Source organism: Drosophila subpulchrella, unplaced genomic scaffold (genome assembly GCF_014743375.2).
Source record: "Drosophila subpulchrella strain 33 F10 #4 breed RU33 unplaced genomic scaffold, RU_Dsub_v1.1 Primary Assembly Seq397, whole genome shotgun sequence".
NCBI classification, from domain to species: Eukaryota; Metazoa; Arthropoda; class Insecta; order Diptera; family Drosophilidae; genus Drosophila; species Drosophila subpulchrella.
In genome coordinates this window covers 7501-22500 of record NW_023665619.1, presented here as the reverse complement: position 1 = coordinate 22500, position 15000 = coordinate 7501, and the positions used below count along the sequence as shown (strand labels likewise).

The following is a 15000-nucleotide window of genomic DNA, read 5'->3' as shown; positions in this document are numbered from 1 at the left end:
TTATTGATGTTAAAAACACAATATTTTTTTTCGTAATACGTAATAATTTTCTTTATATTTGCATATTTCATTCTAAAATATCTTTTTTGTTCGACATACGTCATTATTGTATCCACACATGTACAATTTTTGTTTAACCAATATAAAATATTGAATTAAATCATTTGTATTTTGATGATAAATTTAAAATTTATCTGTATATATTCATATAAGACTCTTTGGTAATATATAATATAAAACCGAGCGCATATATGATATGTACGTTAGAAAAAATAATATATATATATATTATTTTCTTTTAATATAGGGACACCTCTTTTAATTTATCCCCGCAGGGAATTATCACATAACTCAGTATGTGATAATGGCAGACCAATATACATATATATCAAGATTATCAATACAAAATATATATCATTATTAGCCTGCCTCAATTGTAATTATTTATTTGGATTAACGATAAAGTTCGGAAACAATTTGTTATTCTATGTATAATAGAAACCTTGGCCTTTGTTTCAACATTATTATCTTTGGGCTTAAAATATTAACCGTGGAGCCAAGTCTCATATTCATAAATGAATAAAGAAACAAATTTGACGGATTAATATCTTCTCTACCGACAGACAGTATTTTGTCACGTCAATAGTAGATGGCCGGCCCATTGACCATCCTATAGTAGTTTTTGGACCCAATATCTTTAATTCGGGTATTTTCAATTGTCTTTGCCAATCAACCGTTTGGTACTCTCTCATATAATAAGAGAATACACATATAATTCCATTATATGGATATATCTTCATTATTTTATTTGCTACATCACCCTATAATAGTTTTTGAACCCGTCAACTTCAATTCGGGTATTTTCAATTGTCTTTGCCAACCATTTATATGGTATTCTCTATTATAATAAGAGAATACTAGTGTATATCCATTATATGGATATATCATCTTCATATTATTTGCTACACCACCCTATAGTAGTTTTTGAACCCATCATCTGCAATTCGGGTATTTTCAATTGTCTTTGCCAACCAACTATACGGTATTCTCTCTTATAATAAGAGAATACAAGTATATTTTCATTATATGGATATAATGCCATTTATTTTTCAATATCCATATAATTCATTTAGTTTTGTATGTACAAAACAAGTTTTCTTTATAGTATTGACAAAATCATATGTTTACGCATAACATAAGTTTTGACCAATACGAGGAGGGGCCCGCCAACGACCACCTCCCTATAGTAGTTTTTTACCCCACGCACTACTGCGTGCCTGTTTACAGTACTAGTGCCAGCTATCACTAGGTTTATATATCATGTTTCAGTGATATATGGGTAAATTCTACCATTTATTCTTATGTATATGGCATTTCTATGCCATATTTATACAATCCATTCATATCTTAATGTATATTTATTATATTATACATTATTATGCCTTATAGGTATTATACCTATAAGCCATATCCATACGATTCATTCACTAGTGCCGCCCCTCACTAGGTTTATAATTGTTATATCATTGATATACAATTTATTTCTATATATATGGCATTTATATGCCATATCCATACAATGCATTCACATTTCAATGTATATTTACTTGTTATACATTATTATGCCTTATAGGTATTATACCTATAAGCCATATCCATACGATTCACTTATATAAATATATGTATATTTTTCTATACATAATTTTTTTTTATTTTTGTATGGATTTCTATGCATATCCATAGTTTATATGGATATGCTTGGCGTTCTATATAGTATTGACAAATTCATATGCATAACATAAGTTTTGACCAATACGAGGAGGGGCCCGCCAACGACCACCTCCCTATAGTAGTTTTTTACCCCACGCACTATTGCGTGCCTGTTTACAGTACTAGTGCCAGCTATCACTAGGTTTATATATCGTGTTTCAGTGATATATGGGTAAATTCTACCATTTATTCTTATGTATATGGCATTTCTATGCCATATTTATACAATCCATTCATATCTTAATGTATATTTATTATATTATACATTATTATGCCTTATAGGTATTATACCTATAAGCCATATCCATACGATTCATTCACTAGTGCCGCCCCTCACTAGGTTTATAATTGTTATATCATTGATATACAATTTATTTCTATATATATGGCATTTATATGCCATATCCATACAATGCATTCACATTTCAATGTATATTTACTTGTTATACATTATTATGCCTTATAGGTATTATACCTATAAGCCATATCCATACGATTCACTTATATAAATATATGTATATTTTTTTCTATACATAATTTTTTTTTACTTTTGTATGGATTTCTATGCATATCCATAGTTTATATGGATATGCTTGGCGTTCTATATAGTATTGACAAATTCATATGCATAACATAAGTTTTGACCAATACGAGGAGGGGCCCGCCAACGACCACCTCCCTATAGTAGTTTTTTACCCCACGCACTATTGCGTGCCTGTTTACAGTACTAGTGCCAGCTATCACTAGGTTTATATATCGTGTTTCAGTGATATATGGGTAAATTCTACCATTTATTCTTATGTATATGGCATTTCTATGCCATATTTATACAATCCATTCATATCTTAATGTATATTTATTATATTATACATTATTATGCCTTATAGGTATTATACCTATAAGCCATATCCATACGATTCATTCACTAGTGCCGCCCCTCACTAGGTTTATAATTGTTATATCATTGATATACAATTTATTTCTATATATATGGCATTTATATGCCATATCCATACAATGCATTCACATTTCAATGTATATTTACTTGTTATACATTATTATGCCTTATAGGTATTATACCTATAAGCCATATCCATACGATTCACTTATATAAATATATGTATATTTTTCTATACATAATTTTTTTTTACTTTTGTATGGTTTTCTATGCATATCCATAGTTTATATGGATATGCTTGGCGTTCTATATAGTATTGACAAATTCATATGCATAACATAAGTTTTGACCAATACGAGGAGGGGCCCGCCAACGACCACCTCCCTATAGTAGTTTTTTACCCCACGCACTATTGCGTGCCTGTTTACAGTACTAGTGCCAGCTATCACTAGGTTTATATATCGTGTTTCAGTGATATATGGGTAAATTCTACCATTTATTCTTATGTATATGGCATTTCTATGCCATATTTATACAATCCATTCATATCTTAATGTATATTTATTATATTATACATTATTATGCCTTATAGGTATTATACCTATAAGCCATATCCATACGATTCATTCACTAGTGCCGCCCCTCACTAGGTTTATAATTGTTATATCATTGATATACAATTTATTTCTATATATATGGCATTTATATGCCATATCCATACAATGCATTCACATTTCAATGTATATTTACTTGTTATACATTATTATGCCTTATAGGTATTATACCTATAAGCCATATCCATACGATTCACTTATATAAATATATGTATATTTTTCTATACATAATTTTTTTTTACTTTTGTATGGTTTTCTATGCATATCCATAGTTTATATGGATATGCTTGGCGTTCTATATAGTATTGACAAATTCATATGCATAACATAAGTTTTGACCAATACGAGGAGGGGCCCGCCAACGACCACCTCCCTATAGTAGTTTTTTACCCCACGCACTATTGCGTGCCTGTTTACAGTACTAGTGCCAGCTATCACTAGGTTTATATATCGTGTTTCAGTGATATATGGGTAAATTCTACCATTTATTCTTATGTATATGGCATTTCTATGCCATATTTATACAATCCATTCATATCTTAATGTATATTTATTATATTATACATTATTATGCCTTATAGGTATTATACCTATAAGCCATATCCATACGATTCATTCACTAGTGCCGCCCCTCACTAGGTTTATAATTGTTATATCATTGATATACAATTTATTTCTATATATATGGCATTTATATGCCATATCCATACAATGCATTCACATTTCAATGTATATTTACTTGTTATACATTATTATGCCTTATAGGTATTATACCTATAAGCCATATCCATACGATTCACTTATATAAATATATGTATATTTTTCTATACATAATTTTTTTTTACTTTTGTATGGATTTCTATGCATATCCATAGTTTATATGGATATGCTTGGCGTTCTATATAGTATTGACAAATTCATATGCATAACATAAGTTTTGACCAATACGAGGAGGGGCCCGCCAACGACCACCTCCCTATAGTAGTTTTTTACCCCACGCACTATTGCGTGCCTGTTTACAGTACTAGTGCCAGCTATCACTAGGTTTATATATCGTGTTTCAGTGATATATGGGTAAATTCTACCATTTATTCTTATGTATATGGCATTTCTATGCCATATTTATACAATCCATTCATATCTTAATGTATATTTATTATATTATACATTATTATGCCTTATAGGTATTATACCTATAAGCCATATCCATACGATTCATTCACTAGTGCCGCCCCTCACTAGGTTTATAATTGTTATATCATTGATATACAATTTATTTCTATATATATGGCATTTATATGCCATATCCATACAATGCATTCACATTTCAATGTATATTTACTTGTTATACATTATTATGCCTTATAGGTATTATACCTATAAGCCATATCCATACGATTCACTTATATAAATATATGTATATTTTTCTATACATAATTTTTTTTTACTTTTGTATGGATTTCTATGCATATCCATAGTTTATATGGATATGCTTGGCGTTCTATATAGTATTGACAAATTCATATGCATAACATAAGTTTTGACCAATACGAGGAGGGGCCCGCCAACGACCACCTCCCTATAGTAGTTTTTTACCCCACGCACTATTGCGTGCCTGTTTACAGTACTAGTGCCAGCTATCACTAGGTTTATATATCGTGTTTCAGTGATATATGGGTAAATTCTACCATTTATTCTTATGTATATGGCATTTCTATGCCATATTTATACAATCCATTCATATCTTAATGTATATTTATTATATTATACATTATTATGCCTTATAGGTATTATACCTATAAGCCATATCCATACGATTCATTCACTAGTGCCGCCCCTCACTAGGTTTATAATTGTTATATCATTGATATACAATTTATTTCTATATATATGGCATTTATATGCCATATCCATACAATGCATTCACATTTCAATGTATATTTACTTGTTATACATTATTATGCCTTATAGGTATTATACCTATAAGCCATATCCATACGATTCACTTATATAAATATATGTATATTTTTCTATACATAATTTTTTTTTACTTTTGTATGGTTTTCTATGCATATCCATAGTTTATATGGATATGCTTGGCGTTCTATATAGTATTGACAAATTCATATGCATAACATAAGTTTTGACCAATACGAGGAGGGGCCCGCCAACGACCACCTCCCTATAGTAGTTTTTTACCCCACGCACTATTGCGTGCCTGTTTACAGTACTAGTGCCAGCTATCACTAGGTTTATATATCGTGTTTCAGTGATATATGGGTAAATTCTACCATTTATTCTTATGTATATGGCATTTCTATGCCATATTTATACAATCCATTCATATCTTAATGTATATTTATTATATTATACATTATTATGCCTTATAGGTATTATACCTATAAGCCATATCCATACGATTCATTCACTAGTGCCGCCCCTCACTAGGTTTATAATTGTTATATCATTGATATACAATTTATTTCTATATATATGGCATTTATATGCCATATCCATACAATGCATTCACATTTCAATGTATATTTACTTGTTATACATTATTATGCCTTATAGGTATTATACCTATAAGCCATATCCATACGATTCACTTATATAAATATATGTATATTTTTCTATACATAATTTTTTTTTACTTTTGTATGGATTTCTATGCATATCCATAGTTTATATGGATATGCTTGGCGTTCTATATAGTATTGACAAATTCATATGCATAACATAAGTTTTGACCAATACGAGGAGGGGCCCGCCAACGACCACCTCCCTATAGTAGTTTTTTACCCCACGCACTATTGCGTGCCTGTTTACAGTACTAGTGCCAGCTATCACTAGGTTTATATATCGTGTTTCAGTGATATATGGGTAAATTCTACCATTTATTCTTATGTATATGGCATTTCTATGCCATATTTATACAATCCATTCATATCTTAATGTATATTTATTATATTATACATTATTATGCCTTATAGGTATTATACCTATAAGCCATATCCATACGATTCATTCACTAGTGCCGCCCCTCACTAGGTTTATAATTGTTATATCATTGATATACAATTTATTTCTATATATATGGCATTTATATGCCATATCCATACAATGCATTCACATTTCAATGTATATTTACTTGTTATACATTATTATGCCTTATAGGTATTATACCTATAAGCCATATCCATACGATTCACTTATATAAATATATGTATATTTTTCTATACATAATTTTTTTTTACTTTTGTATGGATTTCTATGCATATCCATAGTTTATATGGATATGCTTGGCGTTCTATATAGTATTGACAAATTCATATGCATAACATAAGTTTTGACCAATACGAGGAGGGGCCCGCCAACGACCACCTCCCTATAGTAGTTTTTTACCCCACGCACTATTGCGTGCCTGTTTACAGTACTAGTGCCAGCTATCACTAGGTTTATATATCGTGTTTCAGTGATATATGGGTAAATTCTACCATTTATTCTTATGTATATGGCATTTCTATGCCATATTTATACAATCCATTCATATCTTAATGTATATTTATTATATTATACATTATTATGCCTTATAGGTATTATACCTATAAGCCATATCCATACGATTCATTCACTAGTGCCGCCCCTCACTAGGTTTATAATTGTTATATCATTGATATACAATTTATTTCTATATATATGGCATTTATATGCCATATCCATACAATGCATTCACATTTCAATGTATATTTACTTGTTATACATTATTATGCCTTATAGGTATTATACCTATAAGCCATATCCATACGATTCACTTATATAAATATATGTATATTTTTCTATACATAATTTTTTTTTACTTTTGTATGGTTTTCTATGCATATCCATAGTTTATATGGATATGCTTGGCGTTCTATATAGTATTGACAAATTCATATGCATAACATAAGTTTTGACCAATACGAGGAGGGGCCCGCCAACGACCACCTCCCTATAGTAGTTTTTTACCCCACGCACTATTGCGTGCCTGTTTACAGTACTAGTGCCAGCTATCACTAGGTTTATATATCGTGTTTCAGTGATATATGGGTAAATTCTACCATTTATTCTTATGTATATGGCATTTCTATGCCATATTTATACAATCCATTCATATCTTAATGTATATTTATTATATTATACATTATTATGCCTTATAGGTATTATACCTATAAGCCATATCCATACGATTCATTCACTAGTGCCGCCCCTCACTAGGTTTATAATTGTTATATCATTGATATACAATTTATTTCTATATATATGGCATTTATATGCCATATCCATACAATGCATTCACATTTCAATGTATATTTACTTGTTATACATTATTATGCCTTATAGGTATTATACCTATAAGCCATATCCATACGATTCACTTATATAAATATATGTATATTTTTCTATACATAATTTTTTTTTACTTTTGTATGGATTTCTATGCATATCCATAGTTTATATGGATATGCTTGGCGTTCTATATAGTATTGACAAATTCATATGCATAACATAAGTTTTGACCAATACGAGGAGGGGCCCGCCAACGACCACCTCCCTATAGTAGTTTTTTACCCCACGCACTATTGCGTGCCTGTTTACAGTACTAGTGCCAGCTATCACTAGGTTTATATATCGTGTTTCAGTGATATATGGGTAAATTCTACCATTTATTCTTATGTATATGGCATTTCTATGCCATATTTATACAATCCATTCATATCTTAATGTATATTTATTATATTATACATTATTATGCCTTATAGGTATTATACCTATAAGCCATATCCATACGATTCATTCACTAGTGCCGCCCCTCACTAGGTTTATAATTGTTATATCATTGATATACAATTTATTTCTATATATATGGCATTTATATGCCATATCCATACAATGCATTCACATTTCAATGTATATTTACTTGTTATACATTATTATGCCTTATAGGTATTATACCTATAAGCCATATCCATACGATTCACTTATATAAATATATGTATATTTTTCTATACATAATTTTTTTTTACTTTTGTATGGATTTCTATGCATATCCATAGTTTATATGGATATGCTTGGCGTTCTATATAGTATTGACAAATTCATATGCATAACATAAGTTTTGACCAATACGAGGAGGGGCCCGCCAACGACCACCTCCCTATAGTAGTTTTTTACCCCACGCACTATTGCGTGCATGTTTACAGTACTAGTGCCAGCTATCATTAGGTTTATATATCGTGTTTCAGTGATATATGGGTAAATTCTACCATTTATTCTTATGTATGTATATGGCATTTCTATGCCATATTTATATAATTCATTCATATCTTAATTTATATTTATTATATTATACATTATTATGCCTTATAGGTATTATACCTATAAGCCATATCCATACGATTCATATACTAGTGCAGCCCCTCACTAGGTTTATATATCTCATTTTAATTATATATTGGTAAATTCTATTATTTATTCTTGTGTATATGGCACTTATATGCCGCCATATCTATAAAAATGCATTTATATTTCAATGTATATTTTCTATATTATACATTATTATGCCTTAAAAAGTTATTATACCTACCATAAGGCGATATCCATACGATTCATTTATATAAAAGATATATGTATAATTTTCTATACATAATTTTTTTTTATGAATATATGGGTTTCCTAAGCATATCCATATAATACATTTAGTTTTATATGGATTAGATTGGTCTTCTTTATTGTATTGCCAAACTCATATTGATAAAATAAGTTTTGAACAATAAGAGGATCAGCCGCCAACCAACCAACCACTGCTACCATTGGAGGAACATATACTTACTTTTTATATGTCCTCTTACTTGAATGGTCCTCTCTTTACTTGAAAATTTCATTACCATAGGAATCTATTTATACATGGAATATGATTTCCACTACTTTTTCGCGTCACTAATAATTAATATGACGATACAGACTTGCTACCATAACATAAGTCTTGAACAATAATAGGAGCAGCCGCCAACCAACCACCAACCAACCAACCACTGCTACCATTGATAGTAATTTTATATGTCCTCTTTAGTTGAATTTCAATACCATAGGAATATTTATACATGGAATATGTTTTGCCACTACTTTTTCGCGTCACTAATAATATGACGATACAGTCTTGCTACCATAACATAAGTTTTGAACAATAAGAGGAGCAGACACACCAACCAACCAACCGCGCTGCTACCATTATATATACTTATATTTATATAAGTCCTCTTTACTTGAATGGCCTCTTTACTTGAATTTCAATACCATAGGAATATTTATTTATACATGGAATATGTTTTGCCACTACTTTTTCGCGTCACTAATAATATGACGATATAGACTTGCTACCATAACATAAGTTTTGAACAATAAGAGGAGCAGACACCAACCAACCAACCGCTGCTACCATTGAATGAACCATATATACAAACTTTTATATATGTCCTCTTTACTTGAATTTTAATACCATAGGAATATTTATACATGGAATATGTTTGCCACTTTATCATCGCGTCACTAATAAGATGACGATACATTTTGTTTGTTCAATATTTACTTATATATTGATGTTTCCAATTTAGGTCTTTTATATTTCTTCTTCCCTACCTTACACACCACAAACAAAGTGGCGTGCGATGCTGCAAGCAAGCATAATGATTATGCCCGCTTGCAACATCTTTATTATCGAATCATCAAGCAAAGGATAAGCTTCAGTGGATCGCAGTATGGCAGCTGCTCAACCACTTACAACACCTTGCCTGTTACAAAAGTCGTTTACAATTGATTCTAGGCTTTGTCATTGTATTAAATAATGCTTTTATATGTAACTAGCGCGGCATCAGGTGATCAAAGATCCTCCCAATTTACTATGTTACAAATTACATTGGCATCACATCCATTGTCGTTTATAAAGTAAATTATAAACTTTAAATGGTTTAGAAGCCATACAATGCAAATTGCCCCTTATTTATCATTGCAGTCCAGCACGGATACGACCTTAGAGGCGTTCAGGCATAATCCAACGGACGTAGCGTCATACCACTGTTCGCTCGAACAAGTATTGTGCCATTGGTCCGTACCTGCGGTTCCTCTCGTACTACGCAGGAATGCTGTCGCAACAACGTTTTGTCATTAGTAGGGTAAAACTAACCTGTCTCACGACGGTCTAAACCCAGCTCACGTTCCCTTGCATGGGTGAACAATCCAACGCTTGGTGAATTTTGCTTCACAATGATAGGAAGAGCCGACATCGAAGGATCAAAAAGCGACGTCGCTATGAACGCTTGGCCGCCACAAGCCAGTTATCCCTATGGTAACTTTTCTGACACCTCTTGTTAAAAACTCTTTAAACCAAAAGGATCGATAGGCCGAGCTTTTGCTGTCCCTGTGTGTACTGAACACCGAGATCAAGTCAGCATTTGCCCTTTTGCTCTATGTGTGGTTTCTGTCCGCACTGAGCTGGCCTTGGGACACCTCCGTTATTATTTGAGAGATGTACCGCCCCAGTCAAACTCCCTACCTGGCAATGTCCTTGAATTGGATCATACCTGAGTAATTGGAGTTATACCAAATTTTCAAATCAAAAATACATAAATGCACCGTTTTATTAAAGAATTTGTTTGCGATTATATAACAAACTCGTGATACTTTGATCAAGAAGCTTGCATCAAAACCCAATACCATAAGATATAATAAATATATCCGTATAATGGCTAGGAAATGATACACGTTCCATTTAATCAAGTAAGTAAGGAAACAATAAGAGTAGTGGTATTTCATTGGCGATACCAAACCGAAGTCTAATATCTCCCACTTATTCTACACCTCTTATGTCTCCTTACACTGCCAGATTAGAGTCAAGCTCAAAAGGGTCTTCTTTCCCCGCTAATTATTCCAAGCCCGTTCCCTTGGCTGTGGTTTCGCTAGATAGTAGATAGGGACAGTAGGAATCTCGTTAATCCATTCATGCGCGTCACTAATTAGATGACGAGGCATTTGGCTACCTTAAGAGAGTCATAGTTACTCCCGCCGTTGACCCGCGCTTACTTGAATTTCTTCACTTTGACATTCAGAGCACTGGGCAGAAATCACATTGTGTCAACACCCGCTAGGGCCATCACAATGCTTTGTTTTAATTAGACAGTCGGATTCCCCAAGTCCGTGCCAGTTCTGAATTGATTGTTAATTGATAATCGTTATAATTAATAAGAACTAATTGGTTTAACCCAATTAGTATTCTTAAAAATTTTAGCAAGAAAGTTCCACAATTGGCTACGTAACTAAACTATCCGGGGAACAAGTGACCAACATAAATGCCAGACACTCTATTTACCCAGAACGAGCACATAAACCATGTTATTGTTTCCCAATCAAGCCCGACTATCTCAATCTTCAGAGCCAATCCTTATCCCGAAGTTACGGATCTAATTTGCCGACTTCCCTTACCTACATTATTCTATCGACTAGAGACTCTTCACCTTGGAGACCAGCTGCGGATATTGGTACGGCCTGTTGAGAAGTTTGCGTGTCCCCACCATAAATTTTCAAGGTCCGAGGAGAAAATATCGACACAACAGTATATGTCATGCTCTTCTAGCCCATCTACCATATCTCTCTGCGAAAGACTTCCATGGTAGTACGGCTATAAAACAGAAAAGAAAACTCTTCCGATATCTCTCGACGGCTTCTTTATGGTCGTTCCTGTTGCCAGGATGAGCACGAGGCCCATATTTAATAACAAACGGATACTCAACAGGTTACGGAATTGGAACCGTATTCCCTTTCGTTCAAAATTATTCAAGTATATTAATTAGCTTGATTTATATAATATAATTATATTTGTATGGCATTTGTGTTTTACTTGAAAATTTTCGGCTTTCGCCTTGAACTTAGGACCGACTAACTCGTGATCAACCACTGTTCACACGAAACCCTTCTCCACTTCAGTCCTCCAAGGTCTCATTCGATTATTTGCTACTACCACCAAGATCTGTACCAATGGCAGCTCCATGCAGGCTTACGCCAAACACTTCTACGCATACCATTGTACCTTCCTACTCACTAAAGTTTCAAAATTTATATCACAAGTAATATAAATCATCTACTTTAGCGGTAATGTATAGGTATACAACTTAAGCGCCATCCATTTTAAGGGCTAGTTGCTTCGGCAGGTGAGTTGTTACACACTCCTTAGCGGATTTCGACTTCCATGATCACCGTCCTGCTGTTTTAAGCAACCAACGCCTTTCATGGTATCTGCATGAGTTGTTAATTTGGGCACCGTAACATTACGTTTGGTTCATCCCACAGCGCCAGTTCTGCTTACCAAAAGTGGCCCACTGGGCACATTATATCATAACCTTGAACTTCATATCAAGAAAGTTAAGGTTCTTACCCATTTAAAGTTTGAGAATAGGTTAAGATCGTTTCGACCCTAAGGCCTCTAATCATTCGCTTTACCAGATAAGATTATTTTATATAACATTAAAATGCACCAGCTATCCTGAGGGAAACTTCGGAAGGAACCAGCTACTAGATGGTTCGATTGGTCTTTCGCCCCTATACTCAATTCTGACAATCGATTTGCACGTCAGAACTGTTTCGGTCTTCCATCAGGGTTTCCCCTGACTTCAACCTGATCAAGTATAGTTCACCATCTTTCGGGTCACAGCATATATGCTCAAGGTACGTTCCAGTTAGAGGCATAAATAATATAAATATCATTATACATAACTATATAGAACGCCCCGGGATTGTGTTAATTAGCTATAAATAGTTAAAAAACTAATCCCATTATTAGTCAAGTTAATTACGCTATTAGGTTTATATCCCAATAACTTGCACATATGTTAGACTCCTTGGTCCGTGTTTCAAGACGGGTCCCGAAGGTATCCTGAATCTTTCGCATTGTTAATCATACAAGTGCATATAATAAACACAAAAATCAATGATAATTATGCCATTATATAATTCCGAAAAATTAACGCACTGTATTCATATAAATCTATCAGCACTTTATCAAATTAATAACATTTATTCTGTGTTAAAATGCAAGCAAATTAATTTGAATAAACTATAAGTTATATTTTATGATAAATTTTGTATGCTAATAGATTACAATGTCCTTATATGGAAAAAATGCACACTATTATCATAATATTGTTTAAATATTACAATTTTAATGATGAATTTTCCATAACGGATATTCAGGTTCATCGGGCTTAACCTCTAAGCAGTTTCACGTACTGTTTAACTCTCTATTCAGAGTTCTTTTCAACTTTCCCTCACGGTACTTGTTTACTATCGGTCTCATGGTTATATTTAGTTTTAGATGGAGTTTACCACCCACTTAGTGCTGCACTATCAAGCAACACGACTCTTTGGAAACATCATCTAGTAATCATTAACGTTATACGGGCCTGGCACCCTCTATGGGTAAATGGCCTCATTTAAGAAGGACTTAAATCGTTAATTTCTCATACTAGAATATTGACGCTCCATACACTGCATCTCACATTTGCCATATAGACAAAGTGACTTAGTGCTGAACTGATTTCTTTTCGCTCGCCGCTACTAAGAAAATCCTGGTTAGTTTCTTTTCCTCCCCTAATTAATATGCTTAAATTCAGGGGGTAGTCCCATATGAGTTGAGGTTGTGTATAACTTTTTTTGCAATTAATTCTTTATATATAATGATAAAACATTTTATTAAATTCGTTATATATTTTATATATTTGTATGGCATTTGTTTGGTCTAACGAATCAACGAAGAATAATAATATTGTCAACGGCTTTCTATTTACTAATCTTTAATAAGAGACAATTCTAGATAAATTTTTTATGCTAGACATTTCTCAGTATTATTTGATTGAAAAAGAAAATATTTCTCTTCGTTTTTCACATTCAAATTATTTACTAATGTGAGATAATGTTTTTCATATATTTGTTAATATTATGAATAATATAATAATTAAATTATTATTATCCAATAATATACCATATGCTTATAAAATTTCATTATAAAATTTATATAAACAACTTAATTAGCATAGTCTTACAACCCTCAACCATATGTAGTCCAAGCAGCACTATAAAATTAATTAAAGTACATAACAGCATGGACTGCGATATGCGTTCAAAATGTCGATGTTCATGTGTCCTGCAGTTCACACGATGACGCACAGTTTGCTGCGTTCTTCATCGACCCATGAGCCGAGTGATCCACCGCTTAGAGTTTTATATATTGGTTTGGTAATTTTGTCATATATGTTTTTATTGAAAGAAATTAAAAATACACCATTTTACTGGCATATATCAATTCCTTCAATAAATTGATTTTTATACCTAAAACGAATGCTGCGAAATGTCTTAGTTTCATATAACCAATAATATATCAAGTATTTTTTAAATGGCATTTACGGTATTAATACTTTTTTTTAGCGATATATATTGAAATTTATATAAAACATTAACCTGTAATAATCAGGTACAACATTGTACATTTTAGGTTGTTGCATTATCCAATGTATGCGCATAACTGAGATGAACAATACATATCGCAACGCGTGTATATTATGGTCCATATACACACAGTGTTTTATTAATTAATTGCATTTAATATACAATATAATAATAATATTAAATAAA

General features: G+C 32.3%; 2 non-coding genes across 2 annotated transcripts; both read right to left on the bottom strand.

Moving 5' to 3' along the window:
- Positions 1–10038: 10038 nt before the first annotated feature.
- On the bottom strand, positions 10039–14009 carry LOC119562188. Its single transcript, XR_005221749.1, has one exon. It is a non-coding gene; the product is annotated as a large subunit ribosomal RNA (ribosomal RNA).
- A 401-nt stretch (positions 14010–14410) lies between these two features.
- On the bottom strand, positions 14411–14589 carry LOC119562186. The gene has a single exon (XR_005221747.1). It is a non-coding gene; the product is annotated as a 5.8S ribosomal RNA (ribosomal RNA).
- Positions 14590–15000: the final 411 nt, after the last annotated feature.